This window comes from Dendrobates tinctorius, unplaced genomic scaffold, assembly GCF_039654945.1.
Source record: "Dendrobates tinctorius isolate UK_male_01 unplaced genomic scaffold, ASM3965494v1 ptg000121l, whole genome shotgun sequence".
Taxonomy (NCBI): domain Eukaryota; kingdom Metazoa; phylum Chordata; class Amphibia; order Anura; family Dendrobatidae; genus Dendrobates; species Dendrobates tinctorius.
The window spans coordinates 3,724,190-3,739,953 of record NW_027361789.1 but is presented as its reverse complement, the minus strand read 5'-3'; positions in this window follow the sequence as shown (position 1 = coordinate 3,739,953).

The window sequence follows — 15,764 nt, the reverse complement described above, 5'->3', positions numbered from 1 at the left end:
AGAATACTGAGAGCAAAGTTCAATTCATCCATAAGTTTAGAAAAACTTTAGGTTTCAGGAATTTTGGTAGTTTGGTGACGCTTGTCAATTCCTTATCAGATATTATTTCTATCTTAAATTAATGTGCAACATAAAATACAGTATATTTTGTGATATGAGAGCACTTCAAAATATACCTGGGGTTCTTATTAAACCTGCTGACAAGGGTGGTAATGTCGTCCTGTGGCCGGTAGACATGTACGAGAAGGAGGTATTTAGACAACTGAATAACATCGTCTGTTATAAGAAATTAACATATAACCCTCTCTCTGCCTACTCCGTCATGTTGGAGACTATTCTTAAAAATGCGACACAGGACGACATTATCACTAAAGAGCTACATAATGCTCTTATCGTACCCGAACCCAAAGTCCCCACCCTATATCTTCTCCCCAAGATCCACAAGAGCTCCTCTGCTCCACCCGGGCGGCCCATTGTCTCGGGACGGGGGAATTTCTTGGAAAATGTTAACAAATGGATTGATTTCCACCTGCAGCCCCTTGTTACTAGCCTTCCCTCCTTTCTTCGTGATACAGGTGATCTATTACGCAGGGTCGACGGGTTGTGCCTTGGGGGTGATACTCTTCTAGTCTCAGCGGATGTGGAATCCCTATATACCAACATCAAACACACTGATGGCCTTAAGGCGGTCAAATACTTTTTAAGTACTTCCAACCTCAGTCCAGGTTTAAGGGACCTCCTGCTGAGACTACTTGAGTTCACCCTCACCCACAATTTCTTTGTCTTTAAGGGGTCCTTCTACCTACAGCTCCAGGGGACCGCGATGGGTGCGGCCTATGCGCCCTCCTATGCGGGTCTTTTCCTGGGGCTGTGGGAGAGGGACCTCTTCATGTCAGACGAAGGTCTCTCAATGTGCCGTGTCCCCCTGTGGACGCGGTACATTGATGATATTTTCTTCGTCTGGCATGGCACACCCGCCGACCTTGAACAACTTATTACTCTCTTAAATGGCAACGATCTGAATATCCATCTAACGTTTTCATATAGTGGGGAGTCCCTTGATTTTTTAGATGTTACTATCAAGAGGGACCGCGCTGGGGTCCTGCAGACGGACATCTTCAGGAAGGCAACCGCCACTAATTCTTTGTTACATGCTAGTTCTAGCCATCCGAAGCACATTATTCGTGCAGTTCCCGTGGGGCAGTTCCTACGTCTTCGTAGGATCTGCTCCACGGACGAAGATTTTTTTAGGCAGGCTGAAATTTTGCGCCAACGTTTTCTGGTACGTGGCTATAGCCACAGGTCCATCAAGCGGGCCCTTAATAGGGCCAAGTATGCTTCCCGCCATGATCTTTTATATCGCTCTGAATTTGTCCAGCACCCAAATAAAGATGGGACTATTAGGTTCGTTACTACATTTAGCTCGAGGTCCAACCAGGTACGTATGGCCTTACAGAGAGCCTGGCCGATCCTTCGGGTTGACCCGATTATCAATCAATTTCTATCCCCTAGACCATCTATGTCCTTTAGGCGCTCTAAGAATCTTAGAGACCATTTGGTCTCCAGTCATTACATTGCTCGTAAACCACAAACCTTCTTGGATAAACTTAGTCCTGGGGGTGGCTGTGTCCCGTGTGGTGGTTGTGTGGCATGTCCCAATATAATACGTGATAACTCTTTTTGTGACTCTAGTGGTACCACTACATATGATATTCGTCAGAGAATAACTTGTACCACTAGATATGTCATATATTATGCCACCTGCCCTTGTGGCCTGATTTATATCGGCCTCACAACACGCCAACTTAAAGTAAGAGTGAGGGAACATGTGCTGGGCATCCTAGCGGCACGCACACATGATGACCCCGCTGCCCTCAGAACCATACCACGTCATTTTTTTGATTTCCATGACTGTGACGCTGCCCTATTGAAGGTTAAAGGTATTGATGCGCTCAAAATTGATGTCCGAGGCGGGGGTTTGTCCAAAAGACTCAGCCAGCTCGAAGCCCGGTGGATCTGGCGACTCAAGACTGTTCACCCACATGGCCTTAATGAGAGCCTCTCTTTTGCTCCTTTCCTATAATCCATTTATGTGATATTGGTTTGTATGTTTTTTAGCATGTTTTTAATTTATTTTATTCTTATTATAGTGACTTCGTGTTTCTGCTGCCTCTCGCCCCCCATGTGGATGAATATTTCAGTCCTGTTTCATGGGGATGTGATGCCTAACGGATCCTCACTACACGCCCAACCTTTGGTCTCTTGATTTTTGCACTGGACTGGACATTTCTCTCTTTTTTTTTTTTTTTTTTCTGCATTTGGGCCTACATAATGCTGTGTATACATGTCCTTTTCTAGCCTGATTTGGTTCATGTGTAGTTAGGTTCTTGTATGGACTCCTTTTATTTCATTTTTGTATTATTATTATTAATGTTATCATTCTCTCACATTTACTTGTCTTATGCACACATTATGGTACCGTAAGAGAGAGAGATACAGATATAGATACATTTATCTACCCATTGGTTGCCTGTACTTAGTATGATATCCATTCTACTTTGGCCTCCCCTATGTCTATCGTTATATTGGCTGCTATACACCACGTTAATTATACGCTGGTGCGGATTCCAGCTTTGCCCCTACATTTTTCCCCTTTCCAAAATGGCCGCTGTTGATTCTGTCCATACTGCGCATGCGCCGATTGCGTCACGGACCACGTGACATTACCCTCCTCCCTCCTGCCCACCGTCTGACGTTTGACTGCACGGGGCCCCGTGTTTTGTCTACGTCAGCGGTGTTCATTGGCTGGGATGGTGGGTGTGTCCGGTGCTTGGACGTGATTGGTGCTTTCACTTGCAACCATCCCCTGTGATCTGTATGCATTAGCTGTGACCGATGGGTGGGTGTGTCTTGATCCTGGGCATGATTTTACTTTCACTTTCACTTCCCCTATATAATGGGCCTTTGTCAGCAGTTACACATGCCCCCTGAGGAAGGCATTATCGCCGAAACGCCGCGCGTTGGGGTACGGCTGTGGTCTCCCTTGCTGCTCCTTCTTGTGTAAGTGCCCCCATTATTACCATATTGTATGTTTTTGCCTGTCATCATTTATGTAGGGATTTTTCCCTGTAAATTATGGTCACGACCATGGGCAAACATTATTTATGTTTAGACAGTTAGACACTTCACAATGTTCATGCATTTCTCATGACTATCTATTTGGAGCTGCCATGGTCACCCGGCCTTTCTTTTCCTACCAATGTCACTTTTTAGCTATGTTCTGTTTGTTTCACCTTTCAATAAAAACCTACTTTGCACTTTACCTTGTGATATGAGGACTTTTTCACTGCTTTTCGTCAGTTGCTATGGTTATATGCAATGTGTTCTGCACTATCCATTCATGTGCTGGAATCTTGGTTGTGATTACCAACACATCTAAATCACTATGATTTTGATAACCCACTCCAGCACATTTTGCTGTCTTTCATTCTTATTATTTTTGATTTACAGTATACTTAATTACCGCTAAAATACTTTAGTGCTGTTGTCTCTGTCTGTCAAATCAGCTCAGCTCTTTTTCCTGTTCCCAAATCTCTCTTGAAGATGCATGATGAATCATTTTCTTACAGCTATTGAAAGTGAAATACTTTCAGACTCTACATCACGGAGACACCTCTATGAAGAAAGTGCAACATAAACTGAGGGTTAAACTTCCTGTACAAGACAGCAATTATCACCACAAAGTTAATTTTTACTCCATTCATTGTCTATAAGAATACTGAGAGCAAAGTTCAATTCATCCATAAGTTTAGAAAAACTTTAGGTTTCAGGAATTTTGGTAGTTTGGTGACGCTTGTCAATTCCTTATCAGATATTATTTCTATCTTAAATTAATGTGCAACATAAAATACAGTATATTTTGTGATATCTGCAACTAATACACTGTGACTCCCACATATCTGGGGTTTTTACTTCGTTTCTGGATTATAAAAGTTGGATAAAAGCATGTATGTTTTTTCATGTATTTTAACCTTTTAAATCTACAGCTCCATTCGTGTGAGGTTGCAGCATTGACTAAGATACTTTTCTAACGATACAGTTATTCATCGACGTAGTCATACTTTTGGTAAGACTTTTTATCATTATGCTTTCCCTTTCATATAAAAATTATGGTTCTCATTGTTATTTCTAATATCATTTTATTTTAAAATGATAAGCAAGTTTCAAATTTGAACACATTGAGTCAACTTCAGGGAAAGCTGCACTCGCTGGGAATGAACCATAGCAATTATTTTCGAATTTCTTATTAAGCTTGTCATGCAAGTATAATAAAAAAAAGAGTTGAGCACTAACTGGACATAATGTACTGGCCACTACAATGTATTTGCATTACAATGGCAGATTTGCAATTTTCAGTAAGCAACATTCACTGCTGCTTGTTTCCGGAAAACACTCATGAAGTCAAAATATATTTGTACATTGTAGTAAGATCACCCCTGAGCTTTCTTTTTTCCAAACTGAAAAACCCCAAATTTAATAACTTATCTTGATATTGCAGTCCATCCATTCCTTTAATACCATAATACAGAATCTGCTGTAGTTCAGTTATGTTAACAATTTAGTACATAGTTTTTAATTTTATTTCCTCTGCTGAGTGGCATAATCCTTTGTTTCCTATCACTAAGTCAGTTGTTAACCCAATTACACATACTTTACCATAGTCCCATTATTCCTATTATATATACCAATCTTTTGTGTGGCACTGTACCAAACACCTTTGAAAAGTCCATATAGACAACATCCACTGTGTGTCCAGTCTGTTACTTACTAGTGTTGGGCGAGCACTAAAATGCTCGGGTGCTCGTTGCTTGGGTAGAGTAAATTGGAATGCTCGGGTGCTTGACCTGAGCATCGAGCCCAATGTAAGTCTATGGGAAACCCGAGCTTTTTTGCTGCAACCCCCCGGGGGTCTTTTTAGGGTCTAGAAATGCCAGAAATGGATGGGAACAGTGCTCAAATGGCATGGGAACATCATGGGGAAGACCTCTGGAATCATTTCTGACTCCTAGGTCACTGCTGTGAACAATTTTGTCTGAGTCTTATGCCACTTTTACAGGCACACTCTAAAACATACAAAAACAAAACCAAAATATATTTTCCTGGGAAACATGTTAAGGAGCATTCTTTCCAGGGTAATGATTTGTATGTAAGGCAAAATAAATAACCTCCAAAAAATGTACCTCCACCACTTGGGTTAAGTTCACACATAGTATTTTTGATGCATTTTTCAACTTTAGCATTGCTTTCAACCAAGACAAATGCATTCACAGGAAAATATCATTTTAACATTTAACAATCTTAGCTGGCCATGTGGTGTGTGACACTTCATCAGATACATCCTGTTTTCATTAATATTCTTAAAGGGCCACCAGCCGGCTATGCTTTGTTCTTCCCATTATTAAACAGTGTGTCTCCTATACTGCTATTGCCTATGCAGTGAGGACTGGGCCGCCAAAAGTTAGGATGCACCCCAATACCCCTTTGATGAGACGCACAGGAGGGCCTCATGAAAAAATGTTCCCATTATAAAAAAGTGGGTCTCCCATAGTGTTTGCCTGTGCATTGAATGCAAGGACTACCTTGCCCCACAGCTACATGCATCGCAATAACCCTTTGAACCGATGTACTCGATGGCCACATGAAAACAAAGATCTCATTTTTTTAATTTGGTACTGCCATACTGCTAGCCATAGTATTTGCCTATGCATTGAATGCAAAGCCCGCCTTGCCACAAAGTTACACGAACCCCAATAACCCTTTGAACCGCCATACTGGATGGCCACATGAAACCAAAGTTCCCATTTTTTCATTTGGTACTGCCATACTGTTAGCCTATGCATTGAATGCAAGGCCTGCCCTGCTCCTAATTTAGAAGCACCCCATTACCCCTTTAAAGAGACATACAGGAGGCTCTCATGAAAAAAAGTTCCCATTAGGACAGAGTGGGTTTCCCAGAGTATTTGCCTATGCAATGAACGCAAGGCCTGCCTTGCCACAAAGTTACACGCACCCCAATAACCCTTTGAACTGACGTACTGGATGGCCACATGAAACCAAAGTTCCCATTATGTTGATTTTTTTACTCCCATACAGTTTGTAGAAGAGCTGTGCGGCACTCCAAGAGAAGGGGTGCACAAATAAGATACTACTCCAATGATAAAGAAAAACAGAATTTGGCACTCCCAATTGAGATTCAAAAAAACTATTTTTTTTATTAATGTAGGTATATCCACAATTGACGTTTCAGCCAATACTAGGCCTTCATCACAACTACTCTACGTAGAAAAACAAAAAAAGGACAAAAGAGATTATTTTCAATATGCAGTAGAAATCCAGTACAGGGATAATAACCAGTTCACATTGTATATAATATAATTCACATTATATATAATATATTCATATTAATTAATATATTCATATTATATTATAATAATATTATAATATAATAATATGTATAGTAATATATTCATAATAATAATATATTCATATATAGGAACATTAAATAAAATACTAAAGCCGAGTTCTCTTGAATACATTGAAAAACTACATGTCAGGCAAAGTCTCAACATTGCACTTAAAGATAATTCATAGAAGTAATGAAAGCACATGCATTTTTATCAGTTCTTGGGGAAGAAAAGGTCAGGCACACCTTAACTGTAATAAGGAGGGGAAGACAAAGAAAAAATGACAAATATGTATAAGTCTTTCCTAAGTACAGTGATCTCAAAGGGAATAGACTGTAGCATGCAGTCTTTCAGTTATATAAAGTTCACCAGTAAAAACTCAATCAAATGGACCTGAAGAAATCAGAATGAGCGCTGGGGATATGCACTAACATGCCAGGAGTAAGACGCTGACATACAGTTTGCCCATGAAGTGAATACAAGGCCTGATCTGCCACAAACGTACACGCACCCCAATAACACTTAAAAAAAAAAATAAATAAAAAACAAATCTGAACTGAGAAAAGTAAGTTAATGTGTATGCACAATGTAAGTGCATATTAACACATGACCATTAACCAGAGAAAACAAAAAGCAAAAAACACAGATGTCCTGAACTAAAAAGTAAAAAATATACTGCAAATAATGCATAAAGGTAATAATAATAATAAGGGTATTTAGTAAACATAATTTTGATCAAAATAATGTACAAGCCATCCCGCCACGTCACGGCAACCCTTGTGGGAGAGTCCCTACTCTAGTATTTAAAACCTTTTCACTTGCCAAGTGACGTGAATGTGAATAAGGATCGAGCGGCTGAACCACTAGTAACAGCTTAGGCCAGACTGGATGGCTTTCCCAGCTCAGAAAGAGGGCGGTCATACCCATATATGCACTGAATGCACAATGAAATAAATAAAAAAACATATTGCACTTGCATTGTGCATACACATTAACTTACTTTTCTCAGTTCAGATTTGTTTTTTATTAATTTCATTGTGCATTCAGTGCATATATGGGTGTGACCGCCCTCTTTCTGAGCTGGGAAAGCCATCCAGTCTGGCCTAAGCTGTTACTAGTGGTTCAGCCGCTCGATCCTTATTCACATTCACGTCACTTGGCAAGTGAAAAGGTTTTAAATACTAGAGTAGGGACTGTCCCACAAGGGTTGCCATGACGTGGCGGGATGGCTTGTACATTATTTTGATCAAAATTATGTTTACTAAATACCCTTATTATTATTATTATTATTATTACCTTTATGCATTATTTGCAACAGGATAAAGTGTTTTGCAGTTAGACAATGCAGTTGGACAGGGCAGGAGACAGGTAAGGTGCATAAGTTTTTCATGCACGCTTGCTTCTTGGTCAGTTGTACTAAATATGCATTGATCATATCAACCTGCTGCTTATTTGTCTTCACTTCTGCTTTTTAACAACTCGCCTGCCCTTTTACACATTCTGTGCACTCTCTGCATATCCACCCCTCCCTTTTCCCCTCTCCCATGTTTAACTCTGAGGCTCTATTGACATTTCTTACCCACACCAAACCATCCAAAACCTCCATGCAGCACTCAAAACGTTCATACAAATCATCCCACCACCTGTTTTTTCTGTTTTTTCTCCTTTTAATAGTTGCAGGTGACATCTCCCCCAACCCTGGGCCTCCCTCCACCAGCATACATTACTCTCCTCCAGCTGCATATAGAAACCCTGCTAATCTTATTAACATTCAGTGCATGCCTTCTCCTCTCACTTTCCAATGTGCTCTCTGGAATGCACGGTCTGTGTGTAACAAACTGACTTACATTCACGATCTTTTTCTCTCTAATTCCCTTAACCTTCTGGCTATTACAGAAACCTGGATCCAGCATTCAGACACCACCGCTGCTGCCGCTCTCTCGTTTGGTGTGCTGAAATTTTCACATACCCCCAGACCTGAGAACAGACAGGGTGGAGGTGTTGGTTTGCTCCTTTCATCACAATGTGCTTTCCAGGTCATCCCCCCGGTTCCATCACTTACATTTCCTTCCTTTGAAGTCCACGCCGTCAGACTCTTTAAGCCCTTCTCCTTACGAGTGGCGGTCGTTTATCGCCCTCCAGGCTCCTCCCGCCAGTTTCTAGACCACTTCACCACCTGGCTTACTCACTTTCTGTCCTGTGACATCCCCACCCTCATCATGGGAGACTTTAACATCCCCATCAATGATCCGCTCTCCCAGTCTGCCTCTCATCTTCTTTCTCTAACTTCTTCATTCGGCCTCTCACAGTTTACTAATTCTCCTACACATGAGGACGGGAATACTCTGGACCTGGTTTTCTCCCGTCCCGGCTCGCTGCACAACTTTACTAATTCACCTCTCCCGCTCTCGGACCACAACCTTCTTTCCTTCTCTGTCAAGAATTGTCTCCTCACCCGGGACACCCCCACTTACCACACTTATCGGAATACACGTACCATTAATACCCAACAGCTTAGGGACAATCTCCACACATCTTTAGCCCCCATCTCCACCCTCTCCTGTCCAGACATAGCATTGTCACACTTCAATAATACACTGAAGAATGCCCTAGATGAAGCAGCACCTTCTATACGCAGAAAGACCCGACACAGACAAAAGCAGCCCTGGCACACAACACAAACACGCTCTCTTCAGCGCTGCTCGAGGTGTGCAGAGCGGCAGTGGAGAAAATCTCTCTTAGCAGAAGACTTCATCCACTATAAGTTCATGCTCAAAACCTATAACTCTGCCCTTCATCTGGCCAAACAATCCTACTTCACCACCCTCATCACCTCACTATCCAACAACCCAAGACGACTTTTTGAAACCTTAAACTCCCTCCTGAAACCTAAAGTACAGGCCCCCATCACCAACCTCAGCGGTGAGGATCTGGCCACTTATTTCCTAGAAAAAATCAACCACATCCATCAGGATATCTCAGCCCTATCTCCTCAGTGCCTGGATCCCCTTCCCTGCCGCACCTCCTGCTCACTAGACATCTTTGAGCCTGTTTCAGAAGAAGAAGTTTCCAAGCTCCTCGCTTCTGCTCGGCCTACAACCTGCAACAGTGACCCTATTCCTTCACAGCTCCTGCAGTCTCTCTCACCAGTGGTCACCACTCACCTGACTAAAATATTTAACCTCTCTCTTTCTTCAGGTATATTTCCCTCCTCATTTAAACATGCCATCATAACCCCTTTACTTAAAAAGCCATCCCTGGACCAGAACTGCACTGCTAACTACAGACCTGTCTCTAACCTTCCCTTCATCTCTAAACTCCTGGAACGCCTGGTCCACTCCCGTCTAATCCGCTATCTCTCGGATAACTCTCTTCTCGACCCCTTACAATCTGGTTTCCGCTCTTTACACTCTACTGAAACTGCCCTCACTAAAGTCTCTAATGATTTAATAACAGCTAAATCGAAAGGTCATTGCTCCCTGCTGATTCTCCTGGATCTCTCTGCCGCATTTGACACTGTGGATCACCAGCTCCTCCTCACTATGCTCCGCTCTATAGGCCTCAAGGACACAGCCCTCTCCTGGTTCTCCTCCTACCTCTCTGACCGCTCCTTCACTGTATCTTTTTCCGGCTCCTCTTCCTCTTCTCGTCCCCTTACTATCGGGGTCCCGCAGGGCTCAGTCCTAGGCCCCCTCCTCTTCTCTTTATACACTGCCCCTATTGGACAAACAATCAGCAGATTTGGGTTCCAGTATCATCTCTATGCTGATGACACCCAATTATACACTTCTTCCCCTGACATCACCCCTACCCTAATTCAAAATACCAAGGATTGTCTGTCTGCTGTCTCTAGCATCATGTCCTCCCTCTATCTGAAACTAAATCTCTCTAAAACTGAACTTCTTGTGTTTCTCCCCTCTACTAACCTCACTCTACCTAACATCGAAATAACCCTGAAGGGTTCAACCATAACTCCCAAGCAGCATGCCCGCTGTCTTGGGGTCATATTCGACACTGAACTTTCCTTTACTCCGTACATCCGATCACTCAGTCGCTCTTGTCACCTGCATCTTAAAAACATCTCCAGAATCCGACCTTTTCTCACCTTTGAAACTGCTAAGACTCTTACTGTCGCTCTTATTCATTCTCGTCTGGACTACTGCAACTCTCTTCTGATCGGTCTCCCTCTTACCAAACTTTCTCCTCTCCAATCCATCTTGAATGCGGCAGCCAGGGTCATATTTCTGTCCAGCCGCTTCACCGATGCCTCCATCTTGTGCCAGTCATTACACTGGCTACCTATTCGCTAGACTTCTCTCGTGCTGCTCCAGCTCTCTGGAATGCACTTCCCCAGACGATCAGACTGATACCTAGCCCTGACCTATTCAAGCGCGCTTTGAAAACCCATCTCTTCAAAGAAGCCTATCACATCAACTACTCAGCAAGCTAACTTTGCCCTGTTCCCTCCTTCCAAATATTATTCTGAATCTGCACCCTACTATTCATCTGTCTCCACACCCTTCATGCACATGATAACTGCACTTGATACTTGTCTATTGCGCTTAAACACACGGGCTGATGACCGGATCATGCAGCTTTATATGAAAATCCCTATTATAATTGCCAGACCTGAATTAACAAGCATTTCTCACCTACTGTGTCCCCCCATTTCCTTGTAGATTGTAAGCTTGCGAGCAGGGACCTCACTCCTAATGTCATTGTTTGAATTGTCTTAACTTGTATTGAATTTATTGTCTGTACATGTCCCCGCTTAATTGTAAAGTGCTGCGGAATATGTTGGCGCTATATAAATAAAAATTATTATTATTATTATTTGCAGTATATTTTTTACTTTTTAGTTCAGGACATCTGTGTTTTTTGCTTTTTGTTTTCTCTGGTTAATGGTCATGTGTTAATATGCACTTACATTGTGCATACACATTAACTTACTTTTCTCAGTTCAGATTTGTTTTTTATTCATTTCATTGTGCATTCAGTGCATATATGGGTGTGACCGCCCTCTTTCTGAGCTGGGAAAGCCATCCAGTCTGGCCTAAGCTGTTACTAGTGGTTCAGCCGCTCGATCCTTATTCACATTCACGTCACTTGGTAAGTGAAAAGGTTTTAAATACTAGAGTAGGGACTGTCCCACAAGGGTTGCCGTGACGTGGCGGGATGGCTTGTACATTATTTTGATCAAAATTATGTTTACTAAATACCTTTATTATTATTATTATTACCTTTATGCATTATTTGCAGTATATTTTTTACTTTTTAGTTCAGGACATCTGTGTTTTTTGCTTTTTGTTTTCCCAATAACACAGAAGAGAAATCCTGTATGGCCACATGAAACTAAAGTTCCCATTATTAGAAATTTTGTACTGCCACACTGTTTGCCTATGCATTAATTGCAAGGCCCGCCTTGCCACAAAGGTACACACACCCCAATAACCTTTTGAACTGATGTACTGGATGGCCACATGAACCCAAAGTTCACCTTTTTCTTAATTAGCTACTCCCATAATGTTAGCCTATGCATTGAATGCAAGGCCTGCCTTGGACCAAATTTAGATGCACCCCAATACCCCTTTGAAGAGATGTACAGGAGTGCCTCATGAAAAAATGTTCCCATTAGGAGAAAGTGGGTCTCCCGTAGTATTTGCCTATGCATTGAATGCAAGGCTCGACTTGACACAAAGTAGTGGATGGCCACATGAAACCAAAGTTCTCATTATGCTGATTTTTTTTACTCTCATACAGTTTGCACATTAAGTGAATGCAAGGCTTGCCCTGCCACAAAGTTACACTCACCCCAATAACACTTGGAACAGATGTCCTAGATGGCCACATGAAACTAAAGTTCCCATTATTAGAAAATTTGTACTGCCACACTGTTTGCCTATGCATTGAATTCAAGGCCCGCCTTGCCACAAAGTTACATGCACCCCAATAACCCTTTGGACCAACGTACTGGATGGCCACATGAAACCAAAGTTCCAATTTTAATGTATTAGCTACTCCAATAATGTTAGCCTATCCATTGAATGCAAGACCTGCCCTACCCCAAAGTTACACGTACCCCAATAACTCTTTGGACCAACTTACTGGATGGCCACGTGAAAATAAAGTTCCCATTTTTCTTCATTTGTTACTTCCATAATATTTGCCCATGAAGTGAATGCAAGGCCTGCTCCAAATTTGGATGCACCTCAATACCCCTTGGAAGAGACGTGGAGGATGGCCTACTAAAAATCTTTTCCAAATTTAAAGGATCGGGTCTCCTATGGTTGTAATGCCCATACACTTAGTGCATGGGCTGACAAACATTTCCCCCTTGGGGGTACACATCAACATAATTTGTAAAAAATTTCTTACGAGCATCAAAAACACCCTTTAACACAATAATGTGGCTGTTGCATCACGGACCACGGTCACCAAGTTGATCTAGTGGTGGTGGCTGATGAGGATGAGGAGAAGGAGGAGCATAACAGCAAATAGGCAAAATCAGGAAGCATATACCCATGTGTGGGTGTGAAGAGGTGCATGGGAATATACCTCCCAAAAAATGACACTGGACTTGAGGTTATGTTTCGCTATTATGATTCGATGGTGTAGAGAAGTCTGGCCCAATCCAGCCCTTATTCATTTTTATAAGAGTCAACCTGTCAGCATTTTCAGTTGACCGACAGATGCGCTTATCAGTTATAATTTTGTCAGCGGCACCAAAACCCCGCTCTGACAAAACACTAGCGGAAAGGCAGGCCAGGACTTCCAAGGCGCAGAGAGCCAGTTCATGCGACGTGCCAAGCTTGAATACCCAATAATTTAAAGGCACAGAGAAATCATGGAGGACGTTGGTACGGTCAGCAATGAACTCCCTCAGCATCTTCAAAAAATTTGCACTCCTTGTGAGATTACCCCGCGCCTCAGGGCCAGTGCAATTAGAAAACTCTCCCAGAACTTTGCCAGTGTTCCCCTGCCTTTGCTGAATTGGAGTTGTGTCTCTCTCACCTGTACTTGGTTGTTCAACAAACTGTTACCTCTGCTGCCAGCGTTTTCAGATGGGAATTTTTTTAATAATTCCACAACAATGGCCTACTGTACTGCACATTTTAGTACAAGTGTCTGCCTGTGGAAAAGAGATTGAAAGTTCTCCTTGTAGCATGGGTCTAGAAGTGTCACCAACCAGTAAAGACTGTCACCCAAAACTTGGAGAATACGAAGGGTCACGGGAATGGCAGTGCAACATAAAGTCAGCCATGTGTGCCAAACTGCTAACAGGCAAGACTTCTGTTCCCTCACAAAGAGGACGACTGACCATGCTCTCCTCCTCCTCCCTGTCCTCAGGCCATCCATGCTGAACAGACGGTATGACAGTTGTGCTTGTAGTACCGTCTATAGCACATGAAAGTAGCTCCTGTTCTTCCTCCTCATCCTCTTCCTCATTGTCAACCAATCCACGTAGGGATGACATAAGACTGGGCTTTGTGTAATTACCCTGCATGCTTCCTTGCTCCATGTCCGCATGCTCCGCCTGCAATGCATCCTCTTTCATTGTGAGCAGAGAGCTTTTCAGAATGCAGAGAAGCAGGATGGTGATGCTAAATGCCGCTCACCATCTTGGTGGATTCCTCAAAGTTTTGGAGGATGGTACATAGGTCTGACATCTATGTCCACTCTTGAGGCCTTATGTGTAGAGTCTGACCTGAATAACGGTGGCCTTGTTGATGCTGGTAGTCAACAACTGCCCTCTTATGCTCACAAATCCTTTACAACATATGCACTGTAAAGTTCCAAAGCGTAAGGACTAGTTATGGGCAGGTAGCATCGTTGCTCAGGTATCCCTGAATATGCTCGGGTGGTCTCCGAGTATTTTGGCGTGCTCGGAGATTTAGTTTTCGTCTTCTCAGCTTTCGTCGTTAGCAACTTATAGAAAGGCTGAATACATGTGGGAATTCCCTAACAAATAGGCATTCCACACATGTATTCAAGCTGTCTAGCAGTCGCAAATCATGCAGCTGAGGCGATGAAAACTAAATCTCCAAGTACGCCAAAGTACTCGGAGATCACCTGAGCATTCTCGGGGAGACCCGAGCAACGAATATACTCGCTCATCACTAGTGAGGACATCACACACCAGTTGGTGAACCGTAAGCTGCAAACGCTGCCGAAGCACGGCAAGGGTGGTGGAAGCTGGAGCTGACTTTCTAAAATGGGCACACAGATGGCGTACTTTCAAAACGGATCTGGAAGCTCTGGGTAGCTTCTGATAAACTGTTGAACAATGAGGTTAAGCACATGGGCCAGGCATGGTACGTGTGTGAGCTCGCCTCGCCTCAGAGCTGCCACCAAGTTCCGGCCATTGTCATACATGACCAGGCCTGGCTGTAGGTTCAGCGGTGTCAGCCACACATCTGCCTGCTCTTTCAGAGCTGTCCACAACTCTTCAGCATTGTGCTGTTGGTCACTTAAGCATATTAGCTTCAGTAAAGCCTGTTGCCGCTTTGCTGAGGCAGTGCTTCAGTGCTCCCAGCTTTTAACTGATCTGGTCATTTCAGAGATGGATGTTGAAGAGGAGGAGGAGGATGAGGTTCAGGAGCTGTAGACTGTGGGGGCAACCCTGATTGACATAGGGCCCGCAATCCTTGGTGTCGGGAGGACATGTTCCATTCCAAGGTTCATCTGGGTCCCGGCTTCCACTATGGTAACCCAGTGTGCTTTTAGCGAAATGTAGCGTCCCTGCTCACAAGCATTTGTTCACATGCACGTGGTTAGGTGGACTTTTCCAGTAACACCATTGTTCAGGGCACGGATAATGTTGAGGGACTTGTGCTTGTGTAATGCCGTGGCGGCTGGGGACCGAGCACCTTGGGACGGCCGCCGCCATCAGGCTGTGGAAAGCTTTCGTCTTCACAAGCCATAAAAGGCAACATTTTGACCGCAAGCAGACAAGAAATGTGTGAATTTAGTACTGTGGCCTCTGGGGCATTGGCTGCGTATTTATGCTTACGTTCCAATTATTGGGGCATGGACAACTTAAGGCTGCTCTGGAACAAGGACATGGACATTCTTAATGATGATGGTGATGGAGTGTGGGCAATGACAGGTGCAGGGCAGGAGGCATCTTTGCATGCACCATGGACAGGGGAAATGATTGGCTTGCACGCACAGCAGTGGAAGAAGCAATGTTTTCACCCACAGTTACTGTTCCTGGAGCCTGGGGTTCTGCCCACAAAGTCAGGTACTTTGCTGCCATGTGCCTGACCATGCTGGTGGTGGTCAGGTTGTTAATTTTGCTAC